Source organism: Cydia strobilella, chromosome 4 (assembly GCF_947568885.1).
Source record: "Cydia strobilella chromosome 4, ilCydStro3.1, whole genome shotgun sequence".
NCBI classification, from domain to species: domain Eukaryota; kingdom Metazoa; phylum Arthropoda; class Insecta; order Lepidoptera; family Tortricidae; genus Cydia; species Cydia strobilella.
Window position 1 is genome coordinate 15,374,443 of NC_086044.1, and position 24,659 is coordinate 15,399,101.

Here is a 24,659-nt window from a genome sequence, read left to right on the forward strand (position 1 = left end):
TAAACAATATTAAAAACAAAGGAATTAATCACGAGGCTAACTATCAAGATGGCCGGAACCGGAAGCCTGACCTTTCTTCAAATCCAGATAAAATTCATAACCTATACAAACAGAGTACGCCTCCAGTTAAATGTCTACAACGCGGTTGCTTTCCGGTTATAGAAACATGTATTGTGTAGTTTTTAGATACTGAAACGTAACATATTAATTTGTATAAAATATTACGGTGCAGCACTACTATTCAAACTTCAATACCTTATTCGCTCCGTGCATGACTGTGGTGGCGCCGCCTTAGTGGGTGTGGGACTTATTTGATAGTTGGCGGCTGCCAAATAATATGATGATGTCGTTCCACGAAAGTTCATATTTTCACCACGTCCTATGTTGGCTTCGCTTATATTTCCCCCACCACAGTACTATTATTTATTCTGTGCCACCACCAATTTCGCACATACATAGCCAATGCTATGTTTTATTTTTATTTTCAGCTAACATGGCCATTTACATTTTAACTATTATTGGGAACGGGTATTTATTTGTTTTCGTCAGTGTACTCAGTGTCAAAAGTATCATTTCTTCAACCAAAAAACCGGTGAAGTGCGAGTCGGACTTGCGTTCCAAGGGTTCCATACATTACACAATTTTTAATAATGTACCTATTTTTTATGTGAAACGTGAGATCTTTAAAATCTGTAGGGGTCGGATCAAAAACACGCTTGACTAACGCACATTTCTTATAGATTTTCCTGTTTTGTAATTTTTTCAAAATTTTAGTACCAGTATTAGTTTCGGAGATTAAGGGGGGAATGGTAATTTTTTGGCTATTTTCTTAAATAACTTCTAACCTTTTAATTTTAAAATTACAAAAAAAAAAAATTTGAAATTCTCACAATAAGCTCTTTTATTTGATATGTAACACGATACAGTTAAAAAATTACAATTTTTAATTTTCACAATTATCCTCCAAAAGTGGCCCCCATTTTTAAAATTTATTTGTTTACGTTACATGTCCGTCTTTGGGTCACAAACTTACGTATGTGTACTAAATTGGTTTCTGAAAAAATAGGCTGTGACAGACGGACAGACAGACAGACGCACGAGTGATCCTATAAGGGTTCCGTTTTTTCCTTTTGAGGTACGTAACCCTAAAAACGTCCCTTTTGACACTGACAGATCAGTATCGTACCGCTTTGACTTCTTATTTAATAATTGTTTGAATCGGGCCGACAAGATCGGACGTCGACAGAGCTCTATCCGACCGCTGAAGGTAAGAGGTCGCACGCGCCGCGCACCCTTTCATTGGACGGACCCCTTTGTTACATGAAGTAGGACACGAACGTTGAACAGAGATGTTCGAGGCCGATATTGCAACTATTCACAATACTTTCTTATCTTTCTTATTTTACATTGTTATAAGATTTTCTCTGCTTGTCAGACATAAGATAAAGCCTTAATTCCTCATACTCGTACATTAATAACTGTGTAAACTTAGGTACATTACATGTACGTGTCTTAAGGCATAATCAGTAGGTACGTTTAATATATACAATGTGTGGCCTGTAATAGGAGCAAAAAATTACACTGTAGGCTATACTCCTCAAACTGACCAACATTTGTTCAGCGACTTTTAAAAATAATGAAGACTTTAGACTTCGTATTTTTCATACAAAAACAATATTATCTTCAATGTACGCCATTATCATTGTGATTGACGTTGCCTGTCACACCTTAAACATAACAAAATTCGCAATACATTGCTAATGGGTCGCGTAAGGGAAAGTCGAAACAGCATTCTGAAGGTGATTGCTAACAGATTTAGCTGCCCCATAATGTGGCACTGGATGGAGCAGGTTAGGTCTACTTTGACCTATATCAAGTGACCTAGGTGTATATAAAAAAAATGTAATTAAAAATAATTAGTGTAGGTAACTAACATAGCTTTTAAGTTAATGTAACTAACCATATATGGACTTGTGGGTCTGAAATAAAGATATATTTAATTTAAATTTAATTTAATTTCGTCTTGGAAAAAACTTTAAAGTATATTAAAAATCAAAACACAAGTTATTTTTAAAAGTCGCTGAACAAATGTTGGTCAGTATGAGGAGTACAGCCTACAGTTACATTTTTTGCTCCTATTACAGGCCACACATTGTATAGGCAGTGTATATAGGCAAATATATCAGGATAGGAACTAACAGCGGTTGATAATTAAATTAGGAATTAACAAAGAGGAATTCCACATGACTACTAGACTAGAGCGTTAAAATCCAAAGCTGCCAATGACTCCCTGTCACTGCCTGGTCTCTATCATATCAGTTTTATATTGCTTTGCTATGTTTTGATACCATGACAATAACTCAATGGTCAGATATGAAACAAAGTCACTGAACAAAATAAAGACGTTTAAAATTTTGTTTTATCCTTTATATTAAGACAGTTCATAAAGAATGAGAGAGCGATGGGTACCTGCTCTGAATTTCAAATGAATAGACATTATTCATATTTCGGTTGAAGAGACTGTGGCTCGCCGAGACGAGGCGTTATGAAGAAAATTCCAATTTCATGAAAAACTGACGGAGACTGTTAGTGTTGAGTAATCGTCGCTATCTAAGTTGCATTTAATTACGGCGGTACAGTAGGTTCGCGTCAGAATCTTAACTAGATTTTCGCCAAGTCCATTAAGAGCACGTTCCGGGCCGGCGTCGTAGCTGATTTCAGGAAATTACTGTCAATCCCAGTTAAATGCATCTCGAGGCAGGTGTCATGAAAAACTAGTTCGTTACGAGCGCAACACTCTAATGGCTAAGTCATCTCAAAGAGTAAGTCACAATATGCTAAAGGCTTTCTAGCAGTAATATTAAATGATTTCGATGGCTCTAACAAAACAAAAAATTGAAACATTGTTCAAAATTCAACAGTTACGTGTTTATCGGTTATTTATTATTTTAATTTTACGTTCAACTGCTTTGTGCAATCACATTTGGTCTTGTTTATATATTCATAAATTCTATTGCATAATAGGAAACTACATAGGATATAAAATAATTTTCCACACCCTTCTGCGTGAGTGACGTTTCAATCTGACTTTGTTTCGCTCAGTACAAGTGGCGTAAGGCCCCGACTACGACTTTTGATCCCCAAGCCGTGCGGATGACAGTTACAATACTACCTGTAACCAAAAACGGGCAAGAGAACATTGTAGAGACAAAGCAAAAATAATTAAACTTTTCTGAGTGTTTGCACGACCGCTACAAGCTGCAACTTAGTGGCCGAAGTGAAATTATAATTACAAAGGTTTATTCATTTTATGTTTATCTAAGCCACAAGCTCTTGACAGGCAAAAACCCTTGATTGCTGAGGTCGCCGTCGTCGAAGTCGATGTGGAGGACTATATCTAAGCTCAGGTCGATTTTTAATGGCGTTTCAAAAGAAATTGAAGACGCGCAGGCGCATTTTGTAAGTATAAATTCTGTCAAATTATTCAAACGACGTTCGAAACACCGTAAACCAATATAATATAAACGGAACGAACGACTTCGAAGTGATCCTATGAATGTTCCTAAACGGTTTCCTTCAGTTTTAATCTGCGATTGGGGATTTCTTTTACCTATCAAGTTACCTATCTAAATATTTATTTACTTACCTATGTAATGATCATTGCTTGACAAAAAATTGTAACTACTAGCGACCCGCCCCGGCTTCGCACAGGTAGTTCAACAAATTTACACAAAACCTTTCCAAATTATACATATCCTCTTGAATCACTCTATCTATATAAAAAAAACCGCACCAAAATCCGTTTAGTTTAGTTGATAATGAAAACTTTGTATACCACCTGTTTTGTACCCTTATTTATACAAATAAATATATTTGATTGATTTGATTGATTGATTGATAGTTTTAAAGATCTAAGCATACATAGGGACAGACGGACAGACAGCGGAAAACGACTTTGTTTTATATTATGTAGTGAAGTGAAGTGAACACGATAGTTGAACTGTGCCAACGAACTTAGTTATGTTATGAAGAATCACTGATTTATGTCATGTCGCTCATATATAGTAATTCTATTTCGTAACTTTATAAATAGACATAAAAACAGTTTGTAAACAGTAACAGGCAAAGGGAGCAGTGCATTGTAAAATTAGGTCCCCGAACTGCCTACTCATGCTGCGAGCCTCCTTTCTAATTGTAGCATTTATCTTGCTTGAACGACGGAGCTTCATTTAAACTTCGTGTAATTTATTATTCTTATCATTCCTAGCAACAGGAAGATAATTACTTATAAAATAATAGGCATGTCATACTCTTCAATATTATTTGTTTGAAATGTTAACTTAAGCCACGGCAATTCCGGTTTTGATTCAAAACGATACTCGTATTTATCAAACTAATTTAGAAATAGATATATATTTATTTTGTAGAATACGCGTAGATATCAATTATAGTTTAGTAGTCACACCATCTGGTATGTTACGACTAAATTGTGGTATTTGCTATAAAAAGGGACCTTATTGTCGATGGCGCTTACGCCATTATAAACGATGCTCCGATATAAATACAATGCCGCGCGACGCTGTGCGGCGTAAGCGCCATCGACAATAAGGTCCCTTTCATAGAAAATGCCCCAATTAAAAATATATGTAAATTTATATAAATTTCTAGGTAAATCGGAGGCATCGATTACGCGGATTACGAGAGAAGGTTGTACCTCCTGAGGTTTTATGCAAACCAAAAATAAAAAAGAAGATGCAATTAGACGATTTTGACCTATGTGTGTGTACGTAAGAAAATACATGAATTATATACGGCAAAAAAAGTACCGACTATAAAAAAGTGTAGACCAAATAAATGGGTTCTGATTTTGATTACGGTGAATAAAAGTAGATGTAAGTCAAACGAGTTGCCAATCCACATTTTTCAGACTGTACTGAACTGTTGCCATATAAATGAGAATAATAGCGCCCTCTTGACAATGATCATATATTCCTGGTCAGGCTTTACAATCAAGCACTTAGGGGCATTAAAATTAATTAACATTTATAATTTAACACAGAAACAAAATAAAAGCTGGAGTCTGTTCGGAAAGAGAAGAGCCGTGGAATGTTTGGGCTCCATATATTCCACGACTCTTCTCTTTCCGCAGTTCCGCACAGACTCTAGGTGCATCTAATTAAATGATTAATTCTACGTGTGCCTCATTTCATTTATTTTCAGCATGCAAATGTCATTATAATTACTTAGCCTATATTTATTATTCGTTTGTTAACATGAAAACCCTACTATTCTTTTCTACTATACTCCATCTGGTTTACTGGTTAAGTATTGAGCAAACTATAGACCTTTATTTAACAATAATATATAAGACTGATCTATATGGAAAACTAGAATCCCTATACCATTTTCTTTCTGACTAGTTTCAGGATCGAAAAAGCAATACAAAAGCGGTCACTGGATCAGACTAACTTTTATTTTGTTACGCGACGCTGCTCTCCCAATTTTCTACTTGGTAAATTGAAAACTGTCGGACGACTCTCTGTAGCTTAATCTGCAATTTATTTTAGTAGCTATCTATTAGAAGAACAATTATCTCGCGTTATTATTTGTCTAAATGGAAACAATTCGGAAAACAAATTAATCCACCTGAAGCTTGAAAGCGATTCGGGAACGACATATATACTTACATATAGGTAGATAAATACCACCTACCTACCTATTTACTAATGATGGTTCTTGAAGATATGCTATAACGATTGCTTTTATTATACAATAAAAGTAGACATGGCAACGCATTTAGCGTCACCAAACTGCTAAAATCTAAGGAAGTTTTTTCTTGTCCTATTTTAACACATAAAAATAACCTAAAAGGGTATAGCCGTGTTTGTATGGGATATTTGGAACTCCATTTTTTTATAATAATATATCTACATTACTTACATAATGTGTATAAGTTACAAAAAATTCGGTTCAGTAGTTTAGATAAAAAAAATTAAAACCATTTTTTTATTTTATTATTATTTTCTGAAATAGCATCTTACATCTGAGCTAATAAATGAGGGCTATCGTTTTTTTGCTCACCAGTTGGCGCCTCTGTTGATGGTGGTCCAAAATACTAAAGAACAGCTGTCAGTCATTGAAGTGACAAGTGACATTTGACATTTCGAACTATGGAAAAGACCACCATCTACACTAGCGCCCCTAGCAGCGAATTCATACGCGTTAGCCCTCATTGGCAAAACGGCAATCAATTTTGCTTCTGGGGACGATGCCCCATACAAACACGGCTATACCCTTTGTTCAATCTTTAAAAAAAGGTAACACTTTTTGAAAACGTCCAGCCACTAGCCAATTTTTATCTTTGTAAGTTTTAGGTACTTAGGCCTACATATATTATTAATCTAATGTTTGCTAGCAGCAGTCAGTAGCATGGCTCGGCAGGTGGTCGGTGAGGATCCCAATTACTGCACCGTTCGATCAGACGCGCCGGCGGCCGCGGCGCGTGTAGTCGCCCTAACTGGATTATGCTCCGATAGGGTTGTCTCAAGGGAGTAAAAAGATGAAAAAACCGTACAAGTGCGACTATGATTATGAGGAGAGGTAGTCAGCTAGGAACCCTTATAGTTTCGCCATGTCCGTCCGTCTGTCTGTCTGTCCGAGACTTTGCTCCGTAATCGTTAGTGCTAGAAAGCTGCAATTTGACATGGAAATAATAAATCAATACATCCGACAGTCGTACAATAAAATTTACAACAAGATTTTTTTTGGGTACCTCCCCTACACGTAAAGTGGGGGTGTATTTTTTTCGCTTCAACCGTACAGTGTGTGGTATCGTTGGATAGGTTTTTCAAAACGAACAAGTCTTTGACAAATATTTTTTGATAAAGTGAATATTATCGGAAATAATAATAAAAGAAATAAATACGTCACACAAACTGTCATGTCGTTGCTTTACACTTTTTGTCAAATCATAAAACATCGCAAACGTACCAGAAAAACAAGTTAAGTAAACATAACAAAGCGACCAGCGAATAGTGCACGATGTCAGCAATCTGCGCCAACCAGTAACGCCGTAAAGAAAACAAAGCAGAAAAACCTCGTTGCGGATATCGCCGGTTCACAAAAAACCGACCAATTGACGCGGAAACCGATACCGATACAGCGGGGGCTGAAATGCAGTAAATCACGGCACTAGTTTGGTGTACAAAACTGAATTATCTGATGACCAGAAAAAAAATTAATATATTTAGCATACAACTAGGGAACAAATCAAATTATTTTTATTAAATATTTTGATTTGAGTTTTTTACGTAGTCACACTACTATATACTATGTCACTATTTCAGTTTATATTTAGACCACCCGCGGCAATACCCTATAACTTTGTTGATGGTGTGCTCACATGCCCGCAATATTCGCGAACTTTTAGTAACGAGATCAGCTACATCAGCCACTTGCGAGCACACCAGCGACAGCAACGGAGTTGACAGCAGTCGCCGTGGCCGAAGTCGGCCGTGGAGTTATTATTATTATTATTATAATATTTAGAATATTTTTAAGCATTTTGATACCGCAAGGACAGAAACGAAGTGAATTCCGTCTCTAGTTTTACTACACACATCATCATTGCATCACTATAATGCTAAGTTAGTGTGTGTTACATATTCTGACCAATAAGCCATGTTACTGCATAATTAAATTTAATAGGGTCAACTTTCATTAGCAATACTTACGCTAGGCTAGGAACGTACTGTTTATTAACGTCGTACCACACGTAGCTTCACCAAATTAGTACCTACACACGTTCCAACTTGTAGTAAACAACATTGTAAGCATAAAAATTACAGGTCTGTAGGAAAATATAATCACAAACGTATCGGCCTGATTTTAATTTTATTAAACGTCTAAAACTTGATCTCGATACGATATGGATCGGATCTGTCATGCAGTGTCAAGTGACGTTTTTATTTGAAACGTCACTTATGACTGTAGTCACAACCCCACACCCATAAATATAATTCTTTGACTAGACGCAATTGAGAATAAATAGATATATATAATTATCTACCAAATATCTAAGTTGACTTGAAGCTTCAAAGGATTCCAATGACCTAAATATAAGATCGAAGGACGAATCGAAAACTCAATATTGTTCGTTAAAAGCATGTCTATTTGTAATATGTATCTCAAGCAATGTTTTTGTTATCGATCAGTATCCGCGTTTACTCGCCCCACATAGTGCGAGAACGAATTGGCCAGCAATAACACAATTGTTATTCTAGCAAAATTAATAAGCATATCCCCCAAAACTAACATTTATTCGAAATATTTGCCAATGTAAGTATAAAAACTAATGGTTACTTATGAATTGATGGAATATATTGGCGATATTCACCGAAATAAAATTCGAGGTAACATTTCACATTTTGAAACGATGGCCGAAAAAATAATTTCTTCAAATATAATGTACCCGACTGACGTCAAGTCATTTAGCGTAAGCAAAGCACCACCGTTGTGAAACTGTGAAACCTGTGAAACGCAATAACTGCTTTTATAGGTATAATAATGAGGCGTATCATGAAAACAGCTCCCACTAACATGAAAAAGCATGGATCGAGGTTAATTAAAAACTGAATCATATATGCAAACTATTCGTTCGGACGTGGAAATTCCATTCGTCCATTATGAAACACGATCTGGTTATTTACTTAACCTGTTTCAGTAGGAGACAAAGCCCATTCGACGTGATGGCTACTAGCGCACACGACAAAGGGAATACCTAAATGAATAGCCACAAAGCGAGATAGAAAATTCCCTACAATGAACAATTTCCGCTCAATTTTTTTCACTTCTATTATCTAATGTTCAAGTATATTGCCTTCTGAGTTGGCGGTTAATACTGATTTTAATTATCGGAATTCTCTTGCAAAGGGTTTATTTGCTCAAGTGCACGCCCTGCTTCTAGGTATTGGTATGGGAAAAGCCTGTATCGTAATGAACGTCGTAACGATTTATTGTCAAGTCAACTTCTTCGTCTGGTACCTAGTTTAATATTCGTTTTAAAAATAGTAGACTATGAGTTAAGTTTAAAGGTATTAATATATTAATAATTTTAGCTATTGTGTAAGAATAATCTGGACATTGGACGATTTCTGTCAGTTAGTATCGAATATGTATGGGGTATTTTGAAGAAGGTAAAATAACTATTTTAAACTGAAGTTGCAAAGCCGCATGGTGCTTTTATTACTTGCATTTTATTTAAAAAAAAAAACATCCTTATGCCAAGCCGTTTGTAGGTGTTATGTTAAGATTGCACAACGTTGCCATCGTGTTATGGTGATTTTACTATCTTATTATGGCAGACAGTATGTGACACAATTGTACGAAAGTCGTATAAAGGGATGAGGCTAGCGAAGTTGCGTTCCTTTTGAAATATTCAAATCTCAGGGGTGACTCCCCGCGCTCCCCTAAAATGCAAAACAAGCCAAGTTTCCCCCTAAATCAGCGGTTCGGCCCCGCGCCGCGCGACACCGCCCGGACAACAAACTTTCATTTAGCTCCAGAGGTGGTCTCGCTTAACTTCATGGTAAAAATATGCTTTTTGAACAACAATACACTTTTGAACGAGTAATTACAAACTACGTGGATGAACATATCTATGTTAAATAAAAGCTTTTAGCTTTATACATCAAGGTCGCACTTAAAAGCCTGTTGCCTCGAGAATCTGATAAATTTGGTCTACATTGTTAAACAAACGAGGCTCTTTGCTTCATCCGACGTTGCATTGTAAGCTATTTATTCAGCACTAACCGGGATAAAAGGTTAAACGCTCTACCTATATTAACACCGAGGCTTTTAGAATGTGATAACCTAGCTAGAAACAACAGGCGGCGGAGGATGCAAACAACAATGGACGGGAACAAGCGCGACGTCAGCTATTATCTCACTCTAACCTAGTTCTGTCCAGTATGGCGCTCACCACACTGGAAAAGCGAAACGGAGCTAAATTGCCAACGAGTTGTAAATAAACAACTGCTTGTGGAAAAAATATATACGAGGCCAGTCACGTCGAAAGTGAGATAGCGCACTCACCAGTACGGCTACCATGAGTTCCGTAAATGACAGTCGAAAGTGAGAAAGTTAAGGAAAATGTATGGAGTAATTGTACAGTGCCTCTACCGGTCACGTAAAAAACTAAAAAAATCAACTGGCACCATGAGTCACAAACGTTTTAACGCGAGTTTTCGATACATGCCTAACTTCACACCTAAAACGTTCTCTTTCTAACTATATAACGAAAAATGAGCCAGAATTATTCTAGGTAAATACTTTACGCCGTTTACGCGAATAAACGTGACAGATGTCATCGAAAAATACGTGCGTTTTCGATGTGACATTTGCTGTCAACTTGGAAACAACAATATTTGAACGAAATATTTTTATTTTGATGTTTATTGCCGTTTTATCATGTTACAAATGCATTTCCGTTATTAAATTATCATTTAAATGCTTAGTTAATCATTGTAGTTTTATCACGACTTACCTAAAACACACGAAAAAACAGAAGTATTTGAACGTACGCTAAGAGTGTCAAACAGTCAAACAAGAGGCAAGTGCCCGTTTAGAAAATAATATTAAAATAAATAACTACACTGTGTAAAGTTCGGTCGAATTAAACGCCTTATAGTAAAACTTTTGTTCCTCCAAGAAAACAACCCCACAAATATAATGATGGAGTGTTATTGTTAGGCCTAATCCTATCAGACAACCTGCCATGTCTGTCCATCGATGTCTTTATGATGTCTCGATACCTTTTCAAAATGCAAGGTAAATATACCATATGATTAGTGACTAATGTATAAAGTATGAATGTGTATATATGCTTAACGTAGGTAACACCTAAATAACCTATAAACTTATTCTTTTTCAGGAGTATAACAACAATGATAGTAGCTGATGAAACTTGGAAACTTAAGTAACAGCTATGGAACTGTATGATCACAGCCACATCATCTGATGTGGCCGAATGTGCAGTATTCTGGATGTGACTTGGCCAGTAAACATCATTACACATTCAAAAATTATAAAAACAGGAAGATATCTGAAGAATATAGTGTTATACAGTGCTTTTTAAAAACTAAATAAGAACTAAAAATATGTTGGTAGTGAAAGTTAGATGTATAGTTGATAAATCACCTAAACCTGAGTAATCTTTATGTACTTTAACCGCTTCGAACTACATATCAATGCAATTTGTAAATAAAATAGGCCACAGGCAACTCTGGAAATTCTAAAAATGTTATATAGTCATAGAGGTAGATTATGCTAGATATTTAACTTTGTGAACACGCTAGAAAAATGATGTACCTTCTGGAACGCAACAATATTTCCAAGGTTGTAATAAATAATAATAAAATGAAGTGGTATTTTTTGTTTAATAGGTTTGTAGCATATTTGGTAAGTATGTACAACTAACAGTAATAACTACATCTCATACTAACTTCATATATAAGTATATAAATAAGACTATATGAGATTTGATAATTTAGATTATCATAGTAATACCATTTTTGTTTGCTTTTGCGTGGATCTAATCTGCTTGTCATTAGACCCAGTTCACACATACAGTTTCTGATACAGAAAATCATGTGTAATCAAAATCAAAACAACACTATGGTTTAGCAAGAGGTGCTTAGGCATATATATATATGTGTGTGTGTATATATGTATAACATTTAAAACTCGCGTTTTGAACACATATTAGATTAGGCTCCATTCGCACGAGAGCTTAAAAAGCGTCGCGTTAAAACCCGACGTTGGAGCTTTTTTACCGTTTCTGATATTTGTGTTCATATGAACGCTTAAAAATCACTTGTGAGTCGTACTCCCTGCAGTCCCTGCCTTGTGGAAGTGTAGTAATAAAAACACGCTTAATTTTTTAAGTAGTTTATTTGCGTATTCCGGTAAAAATGGTCGGGACTCGACTTCTTGAATTAATAATTCGGGATCGAGCTCCCACATAGTTATTTGTTACGAATGGTACGATATGCGTTATGTATTCAAACGCGACTCGGCAGAGCCATGACGATTGACACCAAAGATTGACACCGAAAGCCATCTGACAGCAGCGCCGGCGCTTTTATAACGCTTGTGAGAACAGATACACGGAGTTCCGTATGCTCAATTCAATTTACGGCCAACGCTCAACGCCGAAAATCGAACAGTGCTCGATAAAAACCGGCCAAGTGTGAGTGACACAGCGGGGGGGGGGGACACATTTTACCACTTTGAAAGTGTCTCTCGCGCAAACTATTCAGTCTAGAAAGATATAATATTAGAAACCTCAATATTATTTTTTAAAGACCTATCCATAGATACCCCACACGTATGGGTTTGATGAAAAAAAAAATTGAGTTTCAGTTCTAAGTAACCTCTAAAATCTTAATGCAGTTCACAATATACATCTACTTACCAAGTTTTAACATTATAGTTTTTATAGTTTCGGAAAAAAGTGGCTGTGACATACGGACGGACAGACAGACAGACAGACGTTTCCGTTTTTTGCCATTTGGCTACGGAACCCTAAAAAGCGCCGCGCTTAAAAACCGCCTTCGTGTGTATACATACATGGTTATCCATTTGTCATTTAAACGCTTTTTTAACGCGCGTTGAAAAAACTCTCGTGCGTATGGGGCCTTATTTACCGACTATAGTTGGTTAAACCAAATTGGCAGTAAATAAAAACAAAAAAACTATACTCATCCTTTTCTTTTGGGTGCTAGTACCAGTGAAAGACAAAGATAATATGATTCTCTGTGTGTTTGAAATGAGCATGAATCTAGATTCATGTTTGACAAACTATAGCAATTTTATTTCGTATGAAGTTAGCTGCATAGTTCGTACGAGCGCGTGTTTAATAACCAACTTCAAGTATATTATTATTTAGTCGATGTGGCCTTGTTCAGTTACGCGTTTGTACTTACAATTTGTCCTCTAATTTGTTTGTAAAACTTATGAAAGTGGCCTATTAACTATGGATGAAGTCGTTTCTTGTGAAGGGAAGGGATGTGTCCACGTATTACTCAACGAAGGCAAGGTAAAATCGTTAAACTTTGTAGAAAAACGGGATATCATTTCCGCGCCAAAATCAACACACGACTTTTGTATTCTCAGATAAGTCAGTCGCATAAGAGAAAATTCTGTACGGCCGTTTACAAAACACAAGGGATTGTTGTTTTACTTCAATTAAGGCGTAAATAATTAGTGTGACAGAGAAAAATCCCTGCAACTTGCAAACTTCGGTGTTCGCTGTAGGCCCTGATATGTTTGTAAAATTATATCTAGTAGTAGTATGAGTATGCCCTGTGGGCTATGATTAGCTCGCCTCGATACGCTAGGAAATTCATTCGAGTACAAAGTGAAGATTGGACAGTTATTACGAAAACATAATATTTCGGCTTGCCTTACTCCAAAACTCTAGGCACGCCACTGATGATTTAGCCCAGAATTTTGAATTCAGAGAATTATAAACATTATATGATAGCTTAAATAATATTATTAATATTAAATTAACAATAAACACATACATATATACAAGAAAGTAAATTACGTTGACCGCGTAGACGTGAGTAAATATGTCAATGTCATAACTGGTAGTTTGCTAAGGATTTCGATAGGTAATTTACTGTTTACTCATACGTTTGCTATTTAGTTCTTTAGGTGACACCTAGAGGCGCTGTACAATACTCCGATATAATTCTTGCTCTGTTTTTTAGTATACTTAGAAAGGGACAGCATTGTTTGCAGTGGAGTGAAGTTGGGCACATAATACGTAAACCGACGTAAATATGTGACGTACGGCGCGTTTATTCACTTAAAGTAAGTGAAATTTACTCTGGCAACTGATGGTAGAGGTACTTGCTCGCGACAATAGTGGCAGGACTGTGCCGTGACACGCGTAAGTGATCACCGTTTTATCGGCAATCACTCACATTTTATGATCTACTTATTTATTGGATGATCTGATAAATATGTGCATAATATAAAAAGACAACAAAGTTTGGTTAGAATATGAGTACCTACCTACTGAGTACTAACATCAATTGCTTCAATTTAGGACTTTAGGATGGAGTCTATGGTGCTAATCAAATTCGGGAATTTCCAAATAGGACAGTAGCGCAATAGATACGTAAATTTTGGCACGAGCAAACAGAATTTTAAAATTAATAAAAAGAATAGAGCACAGTGACTATTAATTTGGACTAAGCGGGCCGAATGATTTGTGAATTTTGAAATTGACTTATTTAGGAAAGGTAAAATGGCCTCGTCGAAGATAGGCGATCCCAACAGATGAAGGCTGTCTTTAGAAGTAATTTTGATGTGCATGGCAAGTTTTGAATGGTTTGTCTTAAGGCGAGCGGGTCCATTTTGTCTTTAATATATAACACATTTATTAGTTTAATTCAAGGCCAATATGTTCATTTCAATTGTAAATGTACTGTATGTAATGTCTGCGTAATGCATGTGTAATTTTCCTATTCCTCTAATAAACTTCATGATGAGACCACGTACTCGTCATTTTTAATCAAAAAAATCGTAAATTAATACACAGCACGAACGTCCACACTCAACCGCGTTCAAGCACCGAGCACGCACTGGCATGGGCCACGTGTAGATGCGTACTGACATCGCTGCTGGCCCACTACCCCATCGCCATCCCGCCGCGCTATAAGCCATCCGACACCACTACCCTCTCTATACGCTGGCCTATCTTAGTGGGACAGTACGATGGCCCATCGTGTAGAGGAGCCATAACATATTCGTATGCAAATAGCTTTGCAAAATGTCTTAGGTAGGTATTTGCTTAAAGCGGCTGCCAGTTTGCTAGAGTAATTTTCATTATTTTTTTTAATTATGTAACGCTGTATCGAGGACAATTCTGAGACTATTTTAACAATGTATGTTGAGTGAATACCATTTAAGTAAATGCCTATTTTTAAACATGGTCACTTTAAGTCACTCTTTATTTATCGGACTGTCCGTGGATGTGGGAGAATAAGAATATCGATGGTTCTCACCTTAGTCGGATTTATCGAGTAGAGTTAAAAACCTGAAACAAAAAAATATTTTGTTAATGTAGGTCAACATACAATGTTTATATTAAAAATAAGTAAATAGGTACCTATTTCTACTGTAGGTACAAATTTAACAAATGTCTTAAATTTTAAACTAGGAACCGATTCGAGCATTATAGGATAGGGACGTACAAACAACGAATTGGATAGGTACCTACTATGATTGTATGTAAATAGTACTATGATATTTGTCATTGATAGTCATTTGGTCTCAAGGGTGAATAGAAGAAGCCTCTATATCGCATATTATCATGCCTTTAAGTAAATAAAGACTATTAGAACACGCTTGGACAACTTACACGCGTGTACCTACCAAATTTTTTCCCAACCTCTTAACCAATTCCTCTTCTCAACAATATCCTGCATAGATCCATTGTAAGGCTGGTGCTCAAGAGTTATACCGCTTTAGATGACGTTAATTGTGTCATTGTTACCGGCCTCTTCCAGATTATTTCGTATTCGCAACTCCGAGGGTCAAAATTTTCGCTGACATCGAGAGACCTTCGAAACGGATAACTTGAGAGTTAAAATAATGTTATGTACTAAAGTTGACAATTTCATCCTTGTAGGTACTTATTAAGAAAGAAGATATTTTTTTACGTCATTGTATACAGGAAGAGTCCAGAAACTGCACTAGTTACTAGTTACTGATTGACTCGATAATTAAACGCAGGCGAATTCAGTAAGTTCAAATCAGTAAAGAAGAAAGAAAGTTACCAAATACGCCCATTAATTCCGATCATATTATCGTCGGCTCGTCTTTATGAGACTGTCACATGAATAAAACTCCCAGCCCATTAGCCCGGCGTGGTGCGTATGAGCCTTACAAATATTGGACGGGAAGGGAGGCTGCGGCGAGCTAAACCTCATCAATATCTGTCATCAGTCACCGACTAGCCAAATGCCAAATTATTATGAATGAGACATGACGCGGAAATTCCATGTCCACTCTATGACCTAATTCGTTTACTTGCGTCATAAATGTCATAATGTACATTTTATTTTCCTTTTTTTACTTAGTAGTAAAACCAGTAAACTGCCGTTTAATGGAATAAAAATTGGTAGGTATATTCACAACGACGGGACTTAATCACGTAAAATAAGTTTTAAATTTACCTCCGACGTTTCGAGAACGGCGTTGTCCCCGTGGTCTCGGAGAAGACTGGCTCAAGTTGACATGAACATCTTCAGGCGCGCGAGTTTTTCGAACTACCCGCACTTGGTCTTAAGTGTAAGCGAAAACAAATATCGAAAGTTGAAAAATCGAATATTGTGAGTGTTGTGTGTCGACCCGGTGACATCCCTAGTGCGCAAAACGTTAAAGTTAATAAAAAAGACCAAGTGCGGGTAGTTCGAAAAACTCGAGCGCCTAGAAGATGTTGATGTCAACTTGAGCCAGTCTTCTCCGAGACCACGGGGACAACGCCGTCCTCGAAACGTCGGAGGTAAATTTAAAACTTATTTTATCTACACACATATCATAAACCCTCTATGCCCTACCCTCTTCAAAATCCGTAAATAATGGCCAACATTAAGATAAACTGTTTTGTTACAGCAAATTTGTTATCTGTGAAAATGTTATTATTGCTAAATAATAACATCGATTTCGATAATATTATTTTATTCAAATTTCGAACGTCTCTGAAAAACAAAGAAATTTGATTTGACCTCTATTCTAATATCAGTCGAGATGACGTTTTATTCGAAATCAAATGTCAATTGCATACAAATTTGACAAATCTCGCTTGTTAGTTGGTATCGAACGATATGGCAATCGACCCCCACTCTAGTTTGTCTCTAAATTTAAAAAAAAACTACGGATGCGTGATGCGTGACATGCGTGAAAAAAGTTTTCTTTGCCGCCATTTGACGTGCAGTTTATCTTTTTATTAGTTTGTAAGTAAAAAATAATTTGTTTTGTTGTTTTTAAAGTAACTCTAGCAAAAGTTTCGTGTAAAATGTGCGATAAAGATATTTCGGAGACGCCACCTCATATCCGCGAATTCCGCCAGAAAGCAACTATGCCCCAATGTCGGCTGTAATATGAGGTTAGTGAATATATCATAGAAAATTTATAATATGTGTGTAGATAAAGCAGTGTATGTAACTGTACATAATTAGGCATTAAAACACTCGTGTGATTCTTTTATGAAACTCACTACGTTCGTTTCATAAACCCACACTCGAGTTTTAATGCCTTTCATTATGTAGCAGTCACATAAACTACTATTACGCGATTAAGTCCCGTCGTTGTGAATAATAATGAGTAAAAATCGAGAAAGTTTAAATCAGTGTTTTGGTAGGTATATGTTTTGTAGTTCCAAAGTTTATTCATTTATTTTTATGACTCAAAAGTATCAGAACTCAGAACAATATATTATTATTATAAACACGTTCTCGATCTAAACCAGAGAAACTTGCTAGGTACTCTAAATCAATGCTTTAACTGTCATACAACTACCTAGACTTACCTAACCCTACTTTGAAAAAAAAAACTATTTTCTGAGACTAACCTAAATACGCGATGAGCCGCTTATAACATCGAGGTTTATTTGTAAGACATTTTTAGCGTTTACGCCACCCTGTATTTATATTTGATAGCCTGTGTGCGGTGCGGTGGGATCCCGGCGCCTGGAGTTTACAACTGTGTCAAGGATGATAAGCGGAAAATTTCCTTTGAGAACGCAGAATACGCCGCGTTAAACGCGCCCGTGTAAACGGACGCAACTAGCTCGACGAGCGCGCCGCACGAGAAATTCTCGTTTAATGGTTCATAGTTTACTTACACAAACCGCTTTTTAAGTAAATGTAAGTTAAACCTTTAATTTACTCGGTCTTTAGTCGAGAGTAAAAGAAGAGTCTTTATCACATTTGCTCGAAAAAGATCTTATTCATGCAGGTGTACTGTAGGGTAAAGGCCTATATTGTTCCCGCGGGAGGTATGGATTGTGAAATGAAAAAAAAAAGCTGTTAGCTAGGGAGTTATAGCTCTCTTTTTTAATTATGTCACTAATTCATACGAACCAAGTAGATAGTAAGTAAAATACTTTGTTTAAAGTTAAGGTAAGTATTAGGGAGTTTTACTTTTAAAGTACTGACATTTAAAATTTAATATTTTAGTTTATGTTTAAAAATATTTAATTTGATTAATTTAATAGCCGTTTAAAATATTTTTACACAATTTTCAATCGAGGCTGAATGCCGAAGGTCTGTGCCATCGAACCTTTAACCTGTCAAGAAATGACAATATATTTAATAATTATTTCGTTTAAAATTTAGTTTTTTCTTCGCAAGTGTGATGAAAAACATTGTGGTAAGAATATTGCAAACTCGAATCTTTAATTCCCTCCAGCCTGCAGCTGCAGTCCAGAATTATAGACCTCGTTTACAAATTCTCGCTTATCCCCTCGTTGCACAATGTACCTACTATTTATATTCTGAAAAGTATTTCAAGTTTACTAGGCTAGTTAAGCTGATGTAATCAAGTCGAATAACTTTTAGTGCTGTTTGCCTATTGTAAAGTAAAATTAAATGACTTACAATAATTCTAACTATCAACATTTTAAATCGAATCGATTCGAATAATTTCAAACATGCCAAGTAGCATGCCAAAACTTTAATAAGCTGAGCAATAACTCCCCCGACTGTCTTAGTAGCGATTGTTTCATTACTTGATGGCATGAGGCCAGTGGAATATAAAATGGGGGCTACTGGATAGCTGCGCGCTGCAGCAGTTGCAGCACGTGGCCGCTTTAATATAACGGGATTTATTAACACGACCGACATCCAATTAAGAAAATATTCTGTAATTTCACCTTGAGAGGCAGAGTTGGCATGTCCGCAAATAGGGCGCAGAGATTTTTTGTTTTTGTTGTGACAATTAACGTAATTATGGCAGTGCTCATGAGAATTTTAACTACTCGGATGAGAACTTCAAGACTATTAACCAAAAATTATTTTGTCATCACTAGGAAATGAGTATCTACTGTATCTTTTCATAAGTAGTATTTATCTAGTCTTTCGTTATAATATCATAAATAAAAAAATAAAATAGGACACGGATTTAATTAGAAATCAAATAAATGCGAGTACTCGTGCCTAAAGTCAAATATTTGACACTTCATAATAAACGAACAAATTTTAATAACAAAAAAAGGCATACCCATCAGATCCACAGCCCAGGCTTCGTCACATTACAGAAAGCTCATCCACCTCAGGTTTCGTCAAAACAGATATTTGTTTACACGTAAGTTATCTGCAACACGCATCGTCAATATTAATTTAAAAAAAATTGAGTACAATAATAATAATAAAAAAGAGGAAGCCTATACCCTAATCCGGTAAGTACCCGGCACAAACGTCCCCATAATACCAGCGGCGTTCCCACGTTGAACCGCCAATGATTCAATGATATACGTTGGACCAGGTACGCACCAGACCTAGGATCACAACCCCTATCCCGCAAGCGCCTACCCAGATCCCTCATAAAACTCTTCGCCCCGGAACACCAAGGCCCAGCTGACTCAACAGCAAGAGGTCCCTCTTAAAAATCATAAACCGGCAAATAAAGGAGGAATTTTCAAAATTCCAACTGGCCTCATGATTAAATAAATTAGATTGTAGATTAGGGTTAGTCATAGAGTTCATTATTAGCAAACAGTTTGTCCTAAATCAAATATACCTACATTTGTCATGGGAGAGACAAGTGGATTTGTTTGCTTGTGATTTTGCAGCATTTTGGTTTATATCATTTGTCACAAGTTGTGACAAATGATATATAAACCAAAATGCTGTTAAGAGCCCGGAAAATATTAATAAAATAAAAGGATATGTGAACGCTATTTAATTATTTTTTCCCTTGACTTACTATGCAGGAAATTGTTGGTGCTTGTGACAGCTTTATCGATGCGCGCAAATTAACCCATTTATTTGGCTCTCTCGGCTGAGCCGGCGCATGGTTGAGCAACGATTTTACTGATCAAATTGTTGGATATTGCCTTAGTTAATATTGCAGTGAAGATGTAGGTTATGAGGCAGCTAATATAAGTAGTGCATTATACTTTGGTTTAAAGAATTTTATTACTCATAGGAATATAATTTTTATTTGTTACATAGCAAATATTATTATGCAGTTTTATATTTTAAAACAACCGTCAAAATATATTTTCATTTAAATAAGTACTCCACACACGTCACATATATCTAGTACTAATTTCAAGAACCCATTAGCTCGACTTATCAGGTTTGACCGCTCATCCCTCGATTTGGCGAAAAATTTTATTCGTAATAATTTCATTGAATATTAAAAAAATTGTTTGGCAAAATGATAAAACACAAACGGTAGTGACAAAAGTGTAAGCAACTAGAAATATTGATTAATAAAAAAATACAAAAAATAAAGGTAAACGCTGTAACGAAATGGGACATCTCAATCAAAGAGAGCTTCCTGTTATTCATGTGAGATGAAAAACTCCTAATAAAAGTTTTGAAAAGGTGCCATTATTGCCTACGCATTGTAAAGGAAACGGTATTGCCGCACTTACTGAGACAAATTTGTAACATTCTGATGGAAAACTGTACCCTCAATTGTTTATTTGACTGATCTGAATACCTATATATATTGTTGTGGTCGAGTTAAACTAACTTATACTTTTTGACCCGTAACGTGTAATTATTTTGATTTAAATACAATCAATAATCAGTACTTATACGTAAATTCATGTACTTATACACCATTTTTAGGGTTTCGCACCCAAAGGGTAAAAACGGGACCGTATTAAGTACTAAGACTCCGCTGTCTCTCTGTTCGTCTGTCACCAGGCTGTATCTCATAAACCGTGATAGCTAATAGACAGTTGAAATTTTCACAGATGATGTATTTCTGTTGCCGCTATAACAACAAATACAACAAACGTGTTTTTTTTTGCCATTTTTTGCGTAATGGTACGGAACTCTTCGTGCGCGAGTCCTACACGCACTTGGCCGGTTTTTATACATTGTTTACTGTGGTTTTATCTGTCTGTATCCACAAATGTAGATGGATAGTTTCTTTGCATTAGATAAAGCGTATAAAAAAATACAATTTATCACAGATATCTTTAGAATCTTATTTTATTTACCTTAAGAGTCCCCGGCAAGCTCGGCCGAATTGCATCTTCTCATACAAACGCAGTTCCGCTCTCATTTTAAAACTACGTGTTGGATGGAAACTTTGCACATACAATGACATGAGGTATATCTAGGTCTGAAATTAGTTTATATAGCTCCAGTTTATAAAACAAACGAAATAGAGCGAAAACAAGTTCTGAAGCTACATAAACTAATTACAGACATAGATTTACTTTATCTTATTGTGAGTACAAAGTTTCAGAGCAGTCGTTTGAAAATAAGGCCGGAACTACGTTTGTATGGAGAACCGAGCTTGCCAGAGACCTTAAGACTGGCGTACAAATAGGTACACGATTCGATACGAGTATATTTTCACGATGGTGTCACATAAAAAACTTAGGCAATATATTCAAAGACATATATTATGTCGTACCGGCCCACTTTAATAGCATTCAATAAATTCCAGTCAGGCTGAATGTAGTATTTGCTAACCTTGTTAGGACCTCTAAGCAACTTACATATTGTATTCTCCACTCGCCAAACAGTCGGAGTCCTTTGCTATTAAAATTGCTTATAATGCAGACTAGTCTAACGATCATAGCGAACCAGTAAAAGCGTTTTCTCTGACTACGTATACGTATACGTAGAATAAACCTTTATTCGACCTTGCTATACGACAATAAGTTTACCGACTATTTAGTCGCATAAAATGGTAGAATAAACGTTTATTCGACCTTGCTATACGACAATAAGTTTACCGACTATTTAGTCGCATAAAATGGTAGAATAAACGTTTATTCGACCTTGCTATACGACAATAAGTTTACCGACAATTTAGTCGCATAAAATGGTAGAATAAACGTTTATTCGACCTTGATATACGACAATAAGTTGACCGACTATTTAGTCGCATAAAATGGTAGAATAAACGTTTATTCGACCTTGCTATACGACAATAAGTTTACCGACTATTTAGTCGCATAAAATGGTAGAATAAACGTTTATTCCTTATACGATAATAAGTTTCTCCGACTATTTAGTTGCAAAAAATGGTAGAATAAACGTTTATTCGACCTTGCTACACGACAATAAGTTTATCCGACTATTTAGTTGCATAATGCACCATTACTCGACGTGTAGTCAAAATGACGACTGTTATACTACCTTTATAATACTTCGAGTCGTATAGCTACTTGATTATACGACTAAATTGTTTGTTGGGATATACTACTACTGACGTACGTAGCTACTGATTTTTTATTTAGAAGTTACAGTTACGATGATCAGAGGTGCCTTCGACTTGCCTACGCTTTCGAAGCAATGAGAAACCGTCTGAACGGGACGCTCAGGGACTTGATCGTCTTCATCATAGAAACTCGTCACGTCCCGCGCCCTCTGCCCAAACTGACGGAGGTCTCCCCGATATCTTGCTGTATAGTTCCATCGCCTTTCAACGAACCATTTTAAATTATATTCCTATATCCTTAACAACTATACCTAATATGTGAGTACGCTTATACTGGGTTCCTTGAGGCGAACGCTCGCCTGAGCTTTGTAAGGAATGGGTGTAACAACCCAATACACGGGAATCGCCTTATTCTAAGTCGAGAATTTCGCCGTTAAATCTTTTAGAAGAAGTCTAGGGCACTTAGTTCTTTAAACTTATTTATTGCAATCGTTTGCAGGTGTTCTAGCGCCAATTCTTTGAAGTCACGCTTGAAACCCGTGTAAAGCTTGAAGTGTTTCGATTTACAATAGCATTTAAATTTGAATGACATTTTTGGCCTGAATGGCGAAGAGTTCAAGAAGTTACAAAACGTATTATAGGTATATTAAAAATAATATATCACAATATTTAGAACATAGAATATTCCTAACTAAGTGACCCGTTTTCATCACTCTTGAGTGTATTTCAATTTAAACACAAGATAATGCTTTTATAGTCCATTATGGAACCCCAAAGAACCATTGAACGTAAAGAATGGAAAAGAATATGGAAGGTATCAACAACTGCGACATTGGACCCACGTCCAGCCGGTGGTGCGCCCTTCGCGATATATAGCCTCAGAGTTGCCGAAATAGCGGGGACAGATCACACACAATTTATGTATGTTTTTGCTTTCTCCGTAAACCTTGCATAAAGTAAACAAAGCCCGAACGATTTGAATAAGTGACACTGATAATAAAGCTATGGCTAGCCGTAGGTATAGATGAGTATAGGCTGGTGGTGATTGATATTCAAACAAGTTTTGAATTAGTCATGCTCCTATTCCTAAAATGTTTGCATAATCTAAAATAGTACGACGTTTTTTAATACAGTTGCGTAAAAATAAGAAAAACAACAAGTAAAGAATAAAAACAATATCGAATGTTGCCTTTGGAAACTTCATAGAGTAACTTATACTAAGAGCGGTACTGTCATAGTAAATTTTGTAACCACAGTAAATTCACTGCCATCTATCGACACACTTTAAAACTAAAAATGAAGATTTATAAAAATACGATAAAATGTATTTAAATATGGATAAATGTTTTATTTTTATTTGCATTAATTATTTTTAAGATTTTGACCCATGTTCTTTCACTGATATGCGTAAAAATTGTTAAATAACAAACGAAACCGTCAACGCCATCTATACGACAGTAGGCCAAAGCTAGTAGCGCCCTCTGATCGAGAATCAAATTTTCTTGATTTTCGAGGCACGTTTTTTCCTTAGACTGTATCCATCTATTACGGAGTTATATCTATCTTTGGAAACTTAAAACATGCTTGCAGTAAGAAAAAACGTCTCTTCTTTGACAGGCGTTTCGGCAGCTATTCCTACCTCTACCTTCCATAGCTACTCCGTTCCGTTCAGACAGCTTATTAAGAGCGGTTTTTCAATATTAAATATTAAAAAATAAACGTGTTATAATGATAAAGAGGTAAGTAATAAAATATGAAATATGTATATTTTTCGTATCCTTCATTAACAGTAGGTTTTTATGTTGATTACGACGTTTAAAGGTAACTAATATTAACACTCATCAATAAGTAGTCATGAATTGGAACGTATACATTTAAAAAAATTGGAAAAGTATAAAAAGTACTAGTTCGCGAAAACCAACTTTCCGCACGCTAAACAGCTACGTAAAGCGTAAAGTAGCACTTTTTGAGCAACTGTATTAAAAAATGTATTTTTGATACGTATGATACCTATATAGTACCTAATAAAATACCTATTCTTCTAATACCTAATATAAAAACTAGCTCATAAATTAAACAAATTCTAACTTCGATTAGTGTATAAATTAAGCGGGTTTTTTTAATTGTTGACAAATTTCCCTCTATTTTAATTGCGCTCGTTGTCCATCCGATCGGATTTATGAACGGAATAAGTGCAATGGGCTGATTATTAATTGCACATACATATTTGG

General features: G+C 36.0%; 1 protein-coding gene across 1 annotated transcript in view; it reads right to left on the minus strand.

The window, feature by feature from the left end:
* The window catches only part of LOC134741043 (uncharacterized), a 198,108-nt gene that overhangs the window by 143,550 nt on the left and 29,899 nt on the right, over positions 1 to 24,659 (minus strand). The window contains exon 2 of the mRNA XM_063673787.1: positions 15,078 to 15,109. The gene's annotated coding sequence lies outside the window, so the exon portion shown is untranslated. The remainder of the gene's footprint in view (positions 1 to 15,077; positions 15,110 to 24,659) is intronic.